We start from the raw sequence: 15,646 nt of genomic DNA on the forward strand, positions 1-15,646 counted from the left end.
ACTGGCCTCCCTGCTGGCACGGGTGGGCCTCCCTGCTGGCACGGGTGGGCCTTCCACTGGCACGGTGGGCCTCCCTGCGGCACAGATGGCCCTCCCTGCTGGCACAAGTGGGCCTCCCTGCTGGCACGACTGGCCTCCCTGCTGGCACGACTGGCCTCCCTGCTGGCACGGGTGAGCCTCCCTGCTGGCACGGGTGTGTTTAAGGGTGGGCCTCCCTACTGGCACGATTGGCCTCCCTGCTGGCATAGGTGGGCCTCCCTGCTGGCACGGATGGCCCTCCCTGCTGCCACGGGTGTGTTAAAGGGTGAGCCTCCCTGCTAACACAAGTGGGCCTCCCTGCAGGCATGGGTGAGCCTCCCTGCTGACATGACTGGGCCTCCCTGCTGGCACGGGTGAGCCTTCCTACTGGCACGACTGGCCTCCCTGCTGGCACGGGTGAGCCTTCCTGCTGGCACGACTGGCCTCCCTGCTGGCACGGGTGAGCCTTCCTGCTGGCACGACTGGCCTTCCTGCTGGCACAGGTGGGTCTCCCTGCTGACACGACTGGCCTCCCTGCTGGCACGGGTGAGCCTCCCTGCTGCCACAGGTGTGTTTAAGGGTGGGCCTGCCTACTGGCACGACTGGCCTCCCTGCTGGCACGGGTGAGCCTCCCTGCTGGCACGACTGGCCTCCCTGCTGGCACGGGTGAGCCTCCCTGCTGGCACGACTGGCCTCCCTGCTGGCACGTGTGGGCCTCCTTGCTGGCACGGGTGGGCCTCCCTGCTGGCACAACTGGCCTCCCTGCTGGCACGACTGGCTTCCCTGCTGGCACGGGTGGGCCTCCCTGCTGGCACGACTGGCCTCCCTGCTGGCACGGGTGGGCCTCCCTGCTGGCACGACTGGCCTCCCTGCTGGCACGACTGGCTTCCCTGCTGGCACGGGTGGGCCTCCCTGCTGGCACGGGTGTGTTTAAGGGTGAGCCTCCCTGCTGGCATAGGTGGGCCTCCCTGCTGGCATGACTGGCCTCCCTGCTGGCACGGGCGGGCCTCCCTGCTGGCACTCTGGGGGAAGTCTGGGGAAGCCCCAGGGCTGTCAGATGTCGCTGGGCCCTGGGGGCGGCTTCAGCCGGTTCTTAGCCAACAGCGCACAGCATGCTGGGACTTGGAGTTTACCGTTGTCTCATGATCGCTCCTGTGATGCAGGTACCTGAACTGCAGGACTGACAGAAGGTCGTGACAGCCATGCCGCTGAATACCCGAGTCTCGCGAGAGTCGTGACATATATAACTTATCACAAGTATCAAATGATACGAAGAGTTGTGTGTGTGTGGTGGGAGGGGGAATAACTATTACGTAAGAGACGTGCAGACGTCCCTTGAAGAGTTGAACTTAAAACAGCCATTTTGAAAGAACAGCATTCAGTGTTCTAGAGGAGAAACGCCTCTTGAAATATAAAACCCATTCCTTGTGGGTAAGCATGCAGTCACGAGTGCTATAAAACTTCATTTATTGATCTGTTACAGAACATTATTCAAACACCATTTCCATTCCAAATTTCCAAAGTCACAATCCCCTCACAAAAGTGTTATTTGGGAGTGTTTTCAGGGAAGCCCCGGTAGGAAAGTGCCTCTTTTGGACATGGTTAGTCCCTACTTTTAGCCTGGAAAATGATGCAATATCGATGGAAGTGCACAGGGTCGATGCCAGCCAGGTCCCGGTGCCCAATCTCCTTCCCTACCTTTTGTTTCCACACGTGGCACCACTTTGGGTCACATATAGGTCCCTTGTGAAGGGTTCCCCTGCCACCATGGGCCTAGTGAATCAAAGAGGGTCCCTAAGGGCTACAGCAAGCATTGTGCCACCTTGAGGGACCCCTCACCAAACAAACGCACACTGTTATTGCAGGCTGCGTGTCTTGGTGCAGACAAAAGAGTCGTCATGGCACACATACCTGGGAGCCATGCCCACGGACACGGCATGGGAGCTAAGACACCCCTACTGCAGGCCTTAGCCCTAAGGCTCGGGCACTATATCTCCTGTGAGGGCTTACCACATGAGCGGATCTGCCCCTGCAACATCCTTGTCGACTCCTGGATATTGTAAGTGACCAGGGAAGCCGTAGTAGGGACACAGGCTGGACACTCGTCTTTACGAGTTCCCCGGCTCCCTGATTGCTTCACAGGAGTATGAGATGGGCGGTCCCAAACATCCGGTCATAGTAAACTTGCACTGATTCCAGCATCAGATTTATTAAAAAGTGCACAGAGAGGACCCCTTCGGGGGGTCCCCTGAAACCTACCGACACTTAGTGTGATCACCGCCTGGCCCAAGCCAGCCTGCCGCCACCAGGCAGTGTTCCGACCTCCTGGGGTGAGCGCCTGCGCGCTCTGACGTTGAGAGCTTCAAAGGCCTTGCCACCTTTGTAACGGGACCCCCAGCCTCTGCTGTCAGAGGGAACAGGCCCCCTTCCTGTCCTCACCTCCTTTCTGGCAGGAGGACAGGCCGGAAAACTCAGAAAGAATAGGAGGTGTGCCCCCCTCTGCCACTTCAAACCCTCAGGGGCTGGAGGTGCCGTGAAGTGCACTATTCAGTGCCCACCATCTTGTAGATGGCGGGACTCCTCCAATCAGGATCAGGCCCCACATGGGGTTAGCATTTAGAGGGTGTAGTCACCCTTAAGGTAAGTAGTCCATTGGCTACCTGCCACTCCATTTAAATGCCCCAAAATGTAGGGCCCGATTCACAGAATGAATTTAAGACTCAATCCTAAACTTACTACTTTTGGCATTCACAGAATGAATTTACTACTTTTGGTATTCACAGATGTTAGGATTTTGTCTTAAGTCTGTCTTAAGTTTGTCTAACTTCTGTGAATACCAAATGTTGTAAATTCATTCTGTGAATACACTGAGCACTAAACTTCAGCTCTTGATGACCTAAGAAGAACTTGACACTACGGAGTCACACTAGCTGGGAAAAAAGCAGAGACCAACTGACTTGGCCCCAGCCCTACCAGCCTGGCTGCTGCCCTCGATGATCCTGCACCAAAAGATGACCCATTCTGCATCCCAGTGACCTCCAGAACCCTGGGCGGACTGACTGCCTTCAACAAAGATCAAGACCCCCTCCCCCCGAGTACAGCAAACCTATTCAGCAAGCAACAGCTTCAAAGTAAAGACTTCGTGACCTGAAGGACCGCAAAGCCTGCCCCCGGTTTCACCTTTGCACCTGATTCCAAGTGACCCACTGGTTCCAGGAAGCCTCCCCAGCGCTCCAGACCCTGAGTCCACCGTGAGATGACCTCTCCTGGACTCCTCGACGTCTCCTGCAGCCTCTGCATGGAGAACCCCCAACAGCAACCTGCCTGTTAAGCCGTTTCCGACGACAAAAGACACCCCTGGACCCGTCCACCCTGGGCCCAGGTGAAGAAGCCCCAAGGTGTCTCTACGTCGCGAGCATCTCTACTTACCTCTCCAGCTGGAAGTTTCCTTCAACCGGCCTCCTGATCTTAGCATGCATCCCTTATTCAAGTTGGCCGTACTCCACTGCTTTGCATTGGGCCCCAAAGGCTGAGTTGGCACACTGCACACAGCTGCCCCAGTGACACTGGTGGTGTAGTGTTGGTGTGGCTTTAGGCCCCGTGCAGTGCTCGCTTCAACCCCCAGAGACTGCCCCCCCAAGCCTCTGCTACTTAACTGAAGGTAGACCCTGTCCGATTGACCCAATACCCATTGATTTGTATTGGCCGCCTGACTTTGAAAGTGCACCCGGGACCCGCCGCCCCTGTGCCACTGGTGGTGCAGTGTTGATGCTGCCTTGAGTCCCATCCAGTGCTAGTTTCAACCCCTGGAGGGCGCCCGACCTTGAACGTGCACCCGGGACCCGCAGCCCCCGTGCCACTGGTGGTGCAGTGTTGATGCTGCCTTGGGTCCCATCCAGTGCTTGTTTCAACCCCTGGAGGGCGCCCGACCTTGAACGTGCACCCTGGACCCGCCGCCCCTGTGCCACTGGTGGTGCAGTGTTGATGCTGCCTTGAGTCCCATCCAGTGCTAGTTTCAACTCCTGGAGGGCGCCCGACCTTGAACGTGCACCCGGGACCCGCAGCCCCCGTGCCACTGGTGGTGCAGTGTTGATGCTGCCTTGAGTCCCATCCAGTGCTAGTTTCAACCCCTGGAGGGCGCCCGACCTTGAACGTGCACCCTGGACCCGCCGCCCCTGTGCGCTGGTGATGCAGTGTTGATGCTGCCTTGAGTCCCATCCAGTGCTAGTTTCAACTCCTGGAGGGCGCCCGACCTTGAACGTGCACCCTGGACCCGCCGCCCCTGTGCCACTGGTGGTGCAGTGTTGATGCTGCCTTGAGTCCCATCCAGTGCTAGTTTCAACTCCTGGAGGGCGCCCGACCTTGAACGTGCACCCTGGACCCGCCGCCCCTGTGCCACTGGTGGTGCAGTGTTGATGCTGCCTTGAGTCCCATCCAGTGCTAGTTTCAACCCCTGGAGGGCGCCCGACCTTGAACGTGCACCCTGGACCCGCCGCCCCTGTGCGCTGGTGATGCAGTGTTGATGCTGCCTTGAGTCCCATCCAGTGCTAGTTTCAACCCCTGGAGGGCGCCCGACCTTGATCGTGCACCCTGGACTCGCCGCCCCTGTGCCCTGGTGATGCACTGTTGGTGCTGAATGGAACCGTGCCCAGTACTGACCTTAACTTCCAAAGACTGGTCTTGTAAGGCAAAGGTTTCCCTATAAATGCTGAATGTTTTTTCCCTCCTTCGATTAACTCTGTAAAGTCTGAAAATTGCAACAAGTGCTCTTTTTTTAAACTGAAAAGTATTTCTTTTGAAAAGAATATTTGCCTCTGACAAAGTTCTGTAGTTCTGCAAAATAAATATAACCAAGTACAATTTTTATACATCGGTCTCGGATTTATTCATTGAGTATGTGTCTCGTTTATTGTCAATGTGTGTACAACTGCTTAGCACTGCCCTCTGATAAGCCTAACTGTCCCCCCCCCCCCCCGCCACTACCACAAATAGAGCATTAGCATGATCTACTTGAGCCTCTCCTATACCTCTGGGAATCCACTGGACTCTCCACACTCTATACCTCTTTTTGGTATATTGTATACAGAGCCCGCCTCCTACATCCCCTCGTTCACTTTAAAGCCCAGGTGCCGTATCCGTGCCGTTCATCCTCCCAGGGACGCCTGCGGGGCTGATCCTGACACCACCGGCCCACAGCACGTGACCCACAGGGGCTTCTACCAGGCGTGTGCACACGCGAGAACATGCGACTCACAATAGATCGAGCACCCGGACTCAGTGCTGCTCTTGTGTATTTTATGAAGAGTGCACACGTGTGCCCCCACTCTCAGGGGCGGGCAGGTGCACACCTCTTTCAGCACCTCACCCAGGTGTGCACACTGCAAGCACTAGTGATTCACCTGATCTTACACACCTCAGGGCCCTGCCGTCCTGTATCTTGTAGAGTGCACACGTGTGCTGCACTCTCAGGGGCGGGCAGGTGCACACCTCTTTCAGCACCTCACCCAGGTGTGCACACTGCAAGCACTAGTGATTCACCTGATCTTACACACCTCAGGGCACTGCCGTCCTGTATCTTGTAGAGTGCACACGTGTGCTGCACTCTCAGGGGCGGGCAGGTGCACACCTCTTTCAGCACCTCACCCAGGTGTGCACACTTCAAGCACTAGTGATTCACCTGATCTTACACACCTCAGGGCACTGCCGTCCTGTATCTTGTAGAGTGCACACGTGTGCTGCACTCTCAGGGGCGGGCAGGTGCACACCTCTTTCAGCACCTCACCCAGGTGTGCACACTTCAAGCACTAGTGATTCACCTGATCTTACACACCTCAGGGCACTGCCGTCCTGTATCTTGTAGAGTGCACACGTGTGCTGCACTCTCAGGGGCGGGCAGGTGCACACCTCTTGACGCATGAGGGTGGACACCTTCTTGATCTGGTTTGTTCTAACTTTCCCATTGAGAATGTGAAGGTGGAAAAAGTTACCTGGTCCGATCATGACTTGGTCAGGTTTGCCTGGGAGATCATGGAAGCTGGCCCAACCCCGCCCATGCCTCATACCCAAAAAATCAACCTGCCAGTGTTTAGTAAGGCACTATCCGGAGCTCACCCCCAACCCACGGTGATTCTGGATGAGGCGGTTTGTTGGTTTGATGAGTGGGTGCGGCAGGCAGCTGAGATATCCACTAAACACGCAACCGTTTCCAGACTCCAACACTCTCCTTCGCAACCCTGGTTTTCTCCCGAGTTGAGGGAGTTGAAGCTAGGCTGCAAAAAACTGGAACGAGCGTGGAGATGTGGGTACAGTGCGGAGGCCAAGTCTGTTTTACTCTTGGCCCAAAAAGATTATTATGCCGCCATTAAGGCTGCTAAAGGGAATTATTATGCAGGGCGTATTGCCAAAGCAGACAATAATAGTCGGGAGATTTTCTCCATTGTCAAAAGTTTTGTATCCCCTGTTGCTGATGCTGTCACTCTTCCCTCCTCTGCACAATGGTGCGAGGATTTGTCCACTTTTTTCATCAGCAAAATAGCTAGGATTCAGGAGGATCTACTGTCGGCGCTGCCCGAGGACCGTCTAGCGGCTGACCCCTGCCTGTCCCGTTGCCCGTGTTCCGGCCAACAGCTTACTAACTTTGTGCCAGTGCCCGACTGCGCTGTTCTACCTCTCCTTCAGTCCTTGAAATCTGGCTCCCCGGTGGACCCGTGTCCAGCCCGAGTGCTTTCGGAGGTGGCGGAAATTGTCTGTAGTGAGATCACCCAGATTGTGAATCTTTCCTTGGCTTCTGGTGTGGTCCCCCGCGGCTGGAAACAAGCTAAACTTCTGCCGCTCCTAAAAAAAACGGGACTGGATGCCACGGTCCCTGGTAACTACAGACCCATATCCCTCCTGCCAGCACTCGCCAAAATTTGCGAGAAAGTGGTTCTCCGACAATTGGAGAGCTTTGTGGAATCCTCCAATGCTCTTCACCCTGCCCAATCGGGCTTTAGGGCAGCGTATAGCACTGAGACCGCGCTGGTTGAGATGACGGAGTCCATCCGGGATTGTTTGGACGGAGGCAGCAGAGCGGTCCTGATATTACTGGACCTCTCTGCCGCGTTCGATACCGTCCCCTATGAGCTCCTCCTCGCCAGGCTGTCTGCTATTGGTATTGGGGGGGTTGTTCTTGCCTGGCTGTCCTCCTTTCTTTCTGACAGGACACAGCAGGTCTGGATGCCGCCCTACGCCTCAGAATCTAAACCACTCCTTACAGGTGTCCCCCAGGGATCCACTCTTAGCCCCTTACTGTTCAACATTTATATTACCCCTCTGGTTTATTTAGCGGAACGGTACGGGGCTAAAATCATAGGGTATGCTGATGATACTCAGCTGTTGTTCACCTGGCCTGACGATTCTTTGGATACTTCTGTAGTCCATCTGTGTTTGTCCTCAGTATTTCGCTGGCTGACTATGGCCCAGCTGAAGTGTAATGAGGACAAATCGGAGGTGCTTTTCTATGGTTCCTCCCCCCCCTCGTTTAGGAGTTCGCTGTGGCCTCCGAACATTCCCAGCCCTAAAGTGATGGGGGGCCCCGCAAAAAACCTTGGGATCTGGTTTGGGGAGGACCTTAGATTCGAGGACCACATAAAGAAGCTCACGGGAACCTGCTTTTCCACTCTGAGAATGCTACGCAAATTCTTCCCCTTGCTCCCTAGGGATGCCAAGGAGACGGTGGCGCGGGCTCTCATACTGGCAAGACTGGACTACGCGAATGCACTGTTCAGTGGCATTCCGGCTTACCTGGTTAAACGCCTGCAGGTTATCCAGAATGCTGCTGTGCGTTTGATATTCAATGTCCCTAGATGGAGGAGCGTGCGTTCCGAACTGCGCACCCTTCATTGGCTCCCAGTCTCACAGCGCATCTTGTTTATATCCCTGGTGCTGGCGTATAGAGCTACCCACAATCAAGGTCCAGCATATTTGAAACACAGATTTGCTTTCTATGTCCCCGCCCGCACCCTCAGATCATCCACTCTGTTCAAATTGTTTCTCCCCCGCTTTAAGCGAGCCAGACTCGGCGGTCAATCGATTGTCGTGGTCTCGGCTCGGGCCTGGAATGCCCTCCCTCTTCATTTACGCTCCTTGCAAACTGTGGCTCAATTCAAGAAACATTTGAAAACTCACCTGTTCAGAGTGTAACTTATGTGTAGCTTAAGTTGTTCTTTTTGCTGCTCTTCTTTCTGCCTTTCCCATTTCGCGCCAGGATACTCTCAAGTAATAGAGCGCGCTACAAAATAATTTATACATACATACATACCTTTTTCAGCACCTCACCCAGGTGTGCACACTGCAAGCACTAGTGATTCACCTGATCTTACACACCTCTGGGCACTGCCGTCCTGTATTTTGTAGAGTGCACTCGTGTGCTGCACTCTCAGGGGCGGGCAGGTGCACACCTCTTTCATCACCTCACCCAGGTGTGCACACTGCAAGCACTAGTGATCCACCTGATCTTACACACCTCAGGGCACTGCCGTCCTGTATTTTGTAGGGTGCACACGTGTGCTGCACTCTCAGGGGCGGGCAGGTGCACGCCTCTTTCAGCACCTCACCCAGGTGTGCACACTGCAAGCACTAGTGATCCACCTGATCTTACACACCTCAGGGCACTGCCGTCCTGTATTTTGTAGAGTGCACACGTGTGCCGCCGTTTCAGTACGCAGCACATTCAACTCCTTGACCTAGAGGGGGGTGCCCAGGTCCGTGCCTGGCAGTGCTGGAGAGGAATGCCCACTTCACCAGGGCATTCACTTGTTCCAAAGCCTGTGCCCTGCGACCGTGGCCGGTAGCTTCAGTGCCAGTCCTCTGCTGCCCTCCTTGGGACCCCCTGGCAGCGGCCTGGTAGCGCCTTACAACAGCACCGGCTCTGAAAGCGCAGCGCTGGCAGGGCACACGCGTGTGTTTGCTGCCAGCATTGCACACATTCACTGATGCCAGTAGTGAGCTGTGGTTCACACAATTACATGTTCTCTCCTAATTCAGGGTTTAAATAACATAAAAGTTACATAAATGTGCCCTCTCGGGTTCATGGGTGCAGAGGTCGAAGCTGCTGACTCTAGGGCCCCTCTGCCTGGCTCGAGGGGCCCCTGCACCAGTGACAGCCCCTCGCCGTGTGAATGTTCAGCCTTTCTTTTGTGAAGGCAGAGACTCAACCCAGTGTCAACCGTGGAGGCGCTGGATTGAAAGCGCCTCTCAGCACTTCTAATCCGGGCCAAAGTGGGAACACATGTTGTGTGAATGCCGCGTGCCCCCGAGGGCAGGGGCTCTGTCTCCACGCGGCGTCCGGGGCCAGTAACAGAGCAATCCGGAGGCGAAGCTGCAACCGCGTCCTGTCCTCTGAAGGCCACCGTAGTTGGCACAACGTTTACCAAACTGCCCCCACTGAACCAGGAGCCCCACAAGAACCCTCCCTCCTGTTTACATCACAAACACCTTCCACTGTTCTTCGTGCAGCGCTTTGAGCACGTATGTTCACACCAGTGTTTGTAAACTATTAATAGAAAACGCGTTAAAACGAAATTATCATTTTCTTAATCCAGGAGGATGGCTCAGTGAGCTGAACACTCGCTGGTGACAGATGCGCTCCCACTCTCTGATGGTACTGTCACGCACTCCCACTCACTGGTGCACCGCCACGCGCTCCAACTCAGCGGTGGTACTGCCACACACTCCCACTCACCGGTGCACCGCCACGAGCTCCCACTCACCGGTGGTACCGCCACGCGCTCCCAGTCACTGGTGGTACTATCATGCGCTCCCACTCACTGGTGGGACCGCCGCACACTCCCACTCACTGGTGCACCACCACGCACTCCCACTCACCGGTGGTACTGTCACGAGCTCCCACTCACTGGTGGTACCGTCACGTGCTCCCACTCACTGGTGGTACCGTCACGCGCTCCCACTCACTGGTGGTACCACCGCGCGTTCTCACTCACTGGTGGTACCGCCACACGCTCCCACTCACTGGTGGTACCGCCACGTGCTCCCACTCACTGATGGTACCACCACGCACTCTCAGTCACTGGTGGTACCACCACGCGTTCTCACTCACTGGTGCTACCGCCACACGCTCCCACTCATTGGTGGTACTGCCACGCGCTCCCACTCACTGGTGGTACCACCACGCACTCCCAGTCACTGGTGGTACCATGATGCGCTCCCACTCACTGGAGGTACCGCCACGCGCTCCCACTCACTGGTGGTACCACCACCCACTCCCAGTCACTGGTGGTACCATGATGCGCTCCCACTCACTGGAGGTACCGCCACACGCTCCCACTCACTGGTGGTACCGTCACACGCTCCCACTCACTGATGGTACTGTCACGCACTCCCACTCACTGGTGGTACCGCCACACACTCCCACTCACCGGTGCACCGCCACACGCTCCCACTCACCGGTGGTACTGCCACACACTCCCACTCACCGGTGCATCGCAACGCGTTCCCACTCACTGGTGGTACCGCCACACGCTCCCAGTCACTGGTGGTACCATCATGCGCTCCCACTCACTGGTGGGACCGCCGCACACTCCCACTCACTGGTGCACCACCACGTACTCCCACTCACCGGTGGTACCGTCACACGCTCCCACTCACTGATGGTACTGTCACACACTCCCACTCACTGGTGGTACCATCACGCACTCCCAGTCACTGGTGGTACCATGATGCGCTCCCACTCACTGGAGGTACCACCATACGCTCCCACTCACTGGTGGTACCGTCACACGCTCCCACTCACTGATGGTACTGTCACGCACTCCCACTCACTGGTGGTACCGCCACACACTCCCACTCACCGGTGCGCCGCCACGCGCTCCCACTCACCGGTGGTACTGCCACACACTCCCACTCATTGGTGCACCGCAACGCGTTCTCACTCACTAGTGGTACCGTCACAAGCTCCCACTCACTGGTGGTACTGCCACGCGCTCCCACTCACTGGTGGTACCACCACGCACTCCCAGTCACTGGTGGTACCATGATGCGCTCCCACTCACTGGAGGTACCACCACACGCTCCCACTCACTGGTGGTACCGTCACACACTCCCACTCACTGATGGTACTGTCACGCACTCCCACTCACTGGTGGTACCGCCACACACTCCCACTCACCGGTGCACCACCACGCGCTCCCACTCACCGGTGGTACTGCCACACACTCCCACTCACCGGTGCACCGCAACGCGTTCCCACTCACTGGTAGTACCGCCACTCGCTCCCAGTCACTGGTGGTACCATCATGCGCTCCCACTCACTGGTGGGACCGCCGCACACTCCCACTCACTGGTGCACCACCACGTACTCCCACTCACCGGTGGTACTGTCACACGCTCGCACTCACTGGTGGTACCGTCACACGCTCCCACTCACTGGTGGTACCACCACGCGTTCACACTCACTGGTGGTACCGCCACACGCTCCCACTCACTGGTGGTACCGCCACGCACTCCCACTCACTGGTGGTACCACCACGCACTCTCAGTCACTGGTGGTACCACCACGCGTTCTCACTCACTGGTGGTACCGCCACACGCTCCCACTCACTGGTGGTACTGCCAAACGCTCCCACTCACTGGTGGTACCACCACGCACTCCCAGTCACTGGTGGTACCATGATGCGCTCCCACTCACTGGAGGTACCGCCACACGCTCCCACTCACTGGTAGGACCGCCACGCGCTCCCACTCACTGGTGGTACCGCCAGACGCTCCCACTCACTGGTGGTACCGCCACGTGCTCCCACTCACTGGGGGTACCACCACGCACTCTCAGTCACTGGTGGTACCACCACGCGTTCCCACTCACTGGTGGTACCGCCACACGCTCCCACTCACTGGTGGTACCGCCACGTGCTCCCACTCACTGGGGGTACCACCACGCACTCTCAGTCACTGGTGGTACCACCACGCGTTCCCACTCACTGGTGGTACCGCCACAGGCTCCCACTCACTGGTGGTACCGCCACACGCTCCCACTCACTGGTGGTACCGCCACGTGCTCCCACTCACTGGGGGTACCACCACGCACTCTCAGTCACTGGTGGTACCACCACGCGTTCCCACTCACTGGTGGTACCGCCACAGGCTCCCACTCACTGGTGGTACCGACACATGCTCCCTCTCAATGGTGGTACCGCCACATGCTCCCACTCACTGGTGGGACCGCCACGCGCTCCCACACACTGGTGGTACCGCCACACGCTCCCACTCACTGGTGGTACCATCATGCGCTTCCACTCAGAGGAGGTACCGCCACACGCTCCCACTCACTGGTGGTACCGCCGTAAAAACATGTTGGTAAGGATAAAAGCGAGGATGAACAGCACATGTATGTTATACAGTCAGCTGTTCCTCTTCAATGCTTACATACTTGAAGCATGTTGTGGGAGGTAAGGGTCCCCGGAGTGTGGGTTGATTTTCAGTGACACCTGGTGGGGGCTGACCTCTGAATCCAGAGGTTTACTACAAAGACCCAACTGAGGACGTAGTATGAGAAAGGAGGGGTATTACCGTACTCCTGCATTCTGAGTACCAGTAGATGTTACTAACCATGCAATCCTACTGCTTTTCAATCCTCTCCCTCTACAAGGTTGGACAGGAGAGCAGGGAACACACAGAGTGCTGAATTCTTCCCTGAGTCCACAGATAAGGACGTATCTCAGGGCAATTGCTGTCCTGGTGAAGTGATTCACCATTTATTGCAAATGAGTATAGACTGAAACATGTTGACTGTCTTAGGCGATATCATTCATACTCGTGTTTAGTCTTGTGAGACAGTGAGTACCATTACATATGTGTGCACACTGACCAGTGCACGGTGCCCCTTTGGTCTAGCATAAGAATGACAGACCTGCTCCCAGCAGGAAGGGTAACAACGGAGCCCAAGGCAAACTCCACTCGGACTGATGTTCTGGAAGAGGCGCAACACTAAAACGAAGCATGTTACCTTGGGCGGTTGGTTTTAGGTCGAGCCTATAGACAGTAAAGCTGTATGGTTCTGAAGACCCACTGTCAGCTTACACACCCAGGGGCTGAAACCACATCCCATATCCATTAACAGTCCTACCCAACCAGCGACCCTATCCAGCCAATGGCCAAACCAAAAAAGAATGTTATGTTATGTTATATACTCTTATAACGCGCACAGCTACTCTGAGGAGTGTCCCGGCGCGAGTCCAAGAGGAGTCACCGAACTGTCACTAGGGGAAGAGATACATTTTAAAAAGTTTCTTGAAGGATAACGGGTCTTGGGTATTGCGCAATGGAAACAGAAGAGCATTCCATGCCTGGGCAGCCTTGACGGCCAGAGGGCAGCCGCCCATCTTGTGGCAAAAACAGGGCAGGACAGTAGCTAGGAGCAGAGCTGATGAGCGTAGTTGTCTCAGCGGGACATAGAAGGAAAACCGCTTCTGCAAGTAAATGTAAATGTAAATGTACATGTATTTATATAGCGCAAATCGCCCACATCGCAGGCATCTATAGTAGGCGGGACCATGAGCATGGAGGGTTCGATGGGCGATCACCAGGGATTTGAATATGACCCGATCAGCCACGGGAAGCCAGTGGAGTGAACAGAGACATTTGTGCACACTACTCCTCTTGGAAATTCCGAGAGGAAGCCTGGCGGCCGCATTCTGAATGTCCTGAAGTCTGTTCAAAGAGTATACTGGGATTCCCACATACAACGTGTTGGCGTAGTCCAGTCTGGAAAGGATCCAGGCACGGATGACCTTCTCTTTAGCAGGCCTAGGAAGGAGAGGAAGAAAGCTCCTTAATGTTTTAAGGAGGTCGAAGCAGCTGCCTGAGAGCCTCTTTACCTGGGTGGAAAAGGAAAGGTTATCCTCAAACCACACTCCCAGGTTCTTTGCAGATTTTCCTTTGGAAGTTGATAAGGGGAACCCAGGAGGACAGATCATGTCTCTGAAGCTAGGAGGGAAATTACCATAGAGGGGGATCTCTGACTTGTCTTCGTTACATTTGAGTTGAGCGGCCGCAATTCACTCAAGAACCGAAGACAAGCAGTGCTGAACAAAGGATACAGAATCCTCGACCTTTTCCCAGGTAAAGAGGAGCTGGGTGTCGTCTGAGTAGGCTATCACCTTAGCCCCCAACTCCTCGGCCAGATAGACCAGAGGAGCAACGTCGATGTTAAAAAGAAGGGGGCTAAGGGAAGACCTGTGGTGACTGGCTGCGGGACTGAAGCGGCCGGCGGCAGCCAGACCTGTTGAACCCGCCCTTCAAGGAAGAGCCGCAGCCTGACACCAATCTCAGTGAGCCGGGCGAGCCGCAGTGAGCGCGGTAGCATGTCAAATGCCGCCAATAGGTTGAGCATTACTAATGCTGCTCTCCCACCGGCATCTAGACACTCACGAATGGCCTCAGAAATCTCCACCAGTGCTGTCTCGGTGCTGTAAGAGGAACGAAACCCAGACTGTGCTGGATGCAGGATGTCTGACCCTTCAACAAACTCCGCAAGTTGTCTGGTTACCACCTTTTCAAAGACATTTGCTAGTCTGGGCAGGAGGGAGATAGGGCAATAATTCCCTGGGATCAGGGGTTCAAGGTGGGCTTCTGGTAGCAGGGGCCAGAAGGGCAGGCCAAGGCTACCTCCCAAGAGAAGTAGGTGAGATAGTGGTCTGACCAGGAGACTGGTGCCAATGGATAGAGTAGCTGGCCCTGGCGGCTTCCGGGACGCTGACGTACACAGACAGGCTTGCCTTAGGCGCACCTTGGCATGCCAGCGGCGCACCCGCTGCGTGCATCCGCGCAGCGTGCATCTTTATAAACCCAGCAGCCAAAAAAACTAGAGAGCGCACTAACTCAAAATGGCATCTCTCACTGGCTGACCGGAGAAGCAGGCAGTTAGGTAAACCCCATTCGTAATCGGACTCAAATTCCTTACAGTTACATAAAACACAACAATATTTTAAAAGTAAGGTTTTAAAAACAGGCCTAACATTTGTCCTTCAGAATTCTAAAATGTAAACGATTAAAGCAGCTGAAGGCCTATGCAAAGTACACATATACGGGAATAAAGGAGTGAGCGTGTGAGCAGAGTGACCCCTCAAGGCCTATCCAACCTGCGACCCCATCAATTCAGTGGCCCTATTCACCTAGCGGCTCAATCCAAACAGAGGCCCTATCCAGCCAGAGCCCAACCATTGGACCTATCCAACTAGAGGCCCTATCCAACCACAAGTGTGGCTCACTGGTTAGAGGAGGCAGACCTGGAAGCAGAGGTCAGCCCGGGAGCAGGGTTCAATTCCCAGCTCGGCGGGGTCTTGAGTCCTAAAATGTCCATGGACTCGACAATTCTCGCTCCGGTGCCTACTCGATTCACGGGTTCACACTCTGCGACTCTGGGCAATAGCTTGCTTAATCTCCACAACGGCCCCTCGCGGCGGGATGCCTGGCTTTCACCTTGTGGATACCCTGCTGGGGTTATCTCACAGGGGAATACCAGGACGGGTCCCCTAAGCAAGCGCTTAGAAACCGCTCGGTAATTTGTGCTATATAAATTCCTGTACATTTACATTTACATCCACTGACCTTATCCCTATCCATTCAGTGGCCCGCC

Source organism: Lissotriton vulgaris, chromosome 8, assembly GCF_964263255.1.
Source record: "Lissotriton vulgaris chromosome 8, aLisVul1.2, whole genome shotgun sequence".
Lineage (NCBI taxonomy): Eukaryota > Metazoa > Chordata > Amphibia > Caudata > Salamandridae > Lissotriton > Lissotriton vulgaris.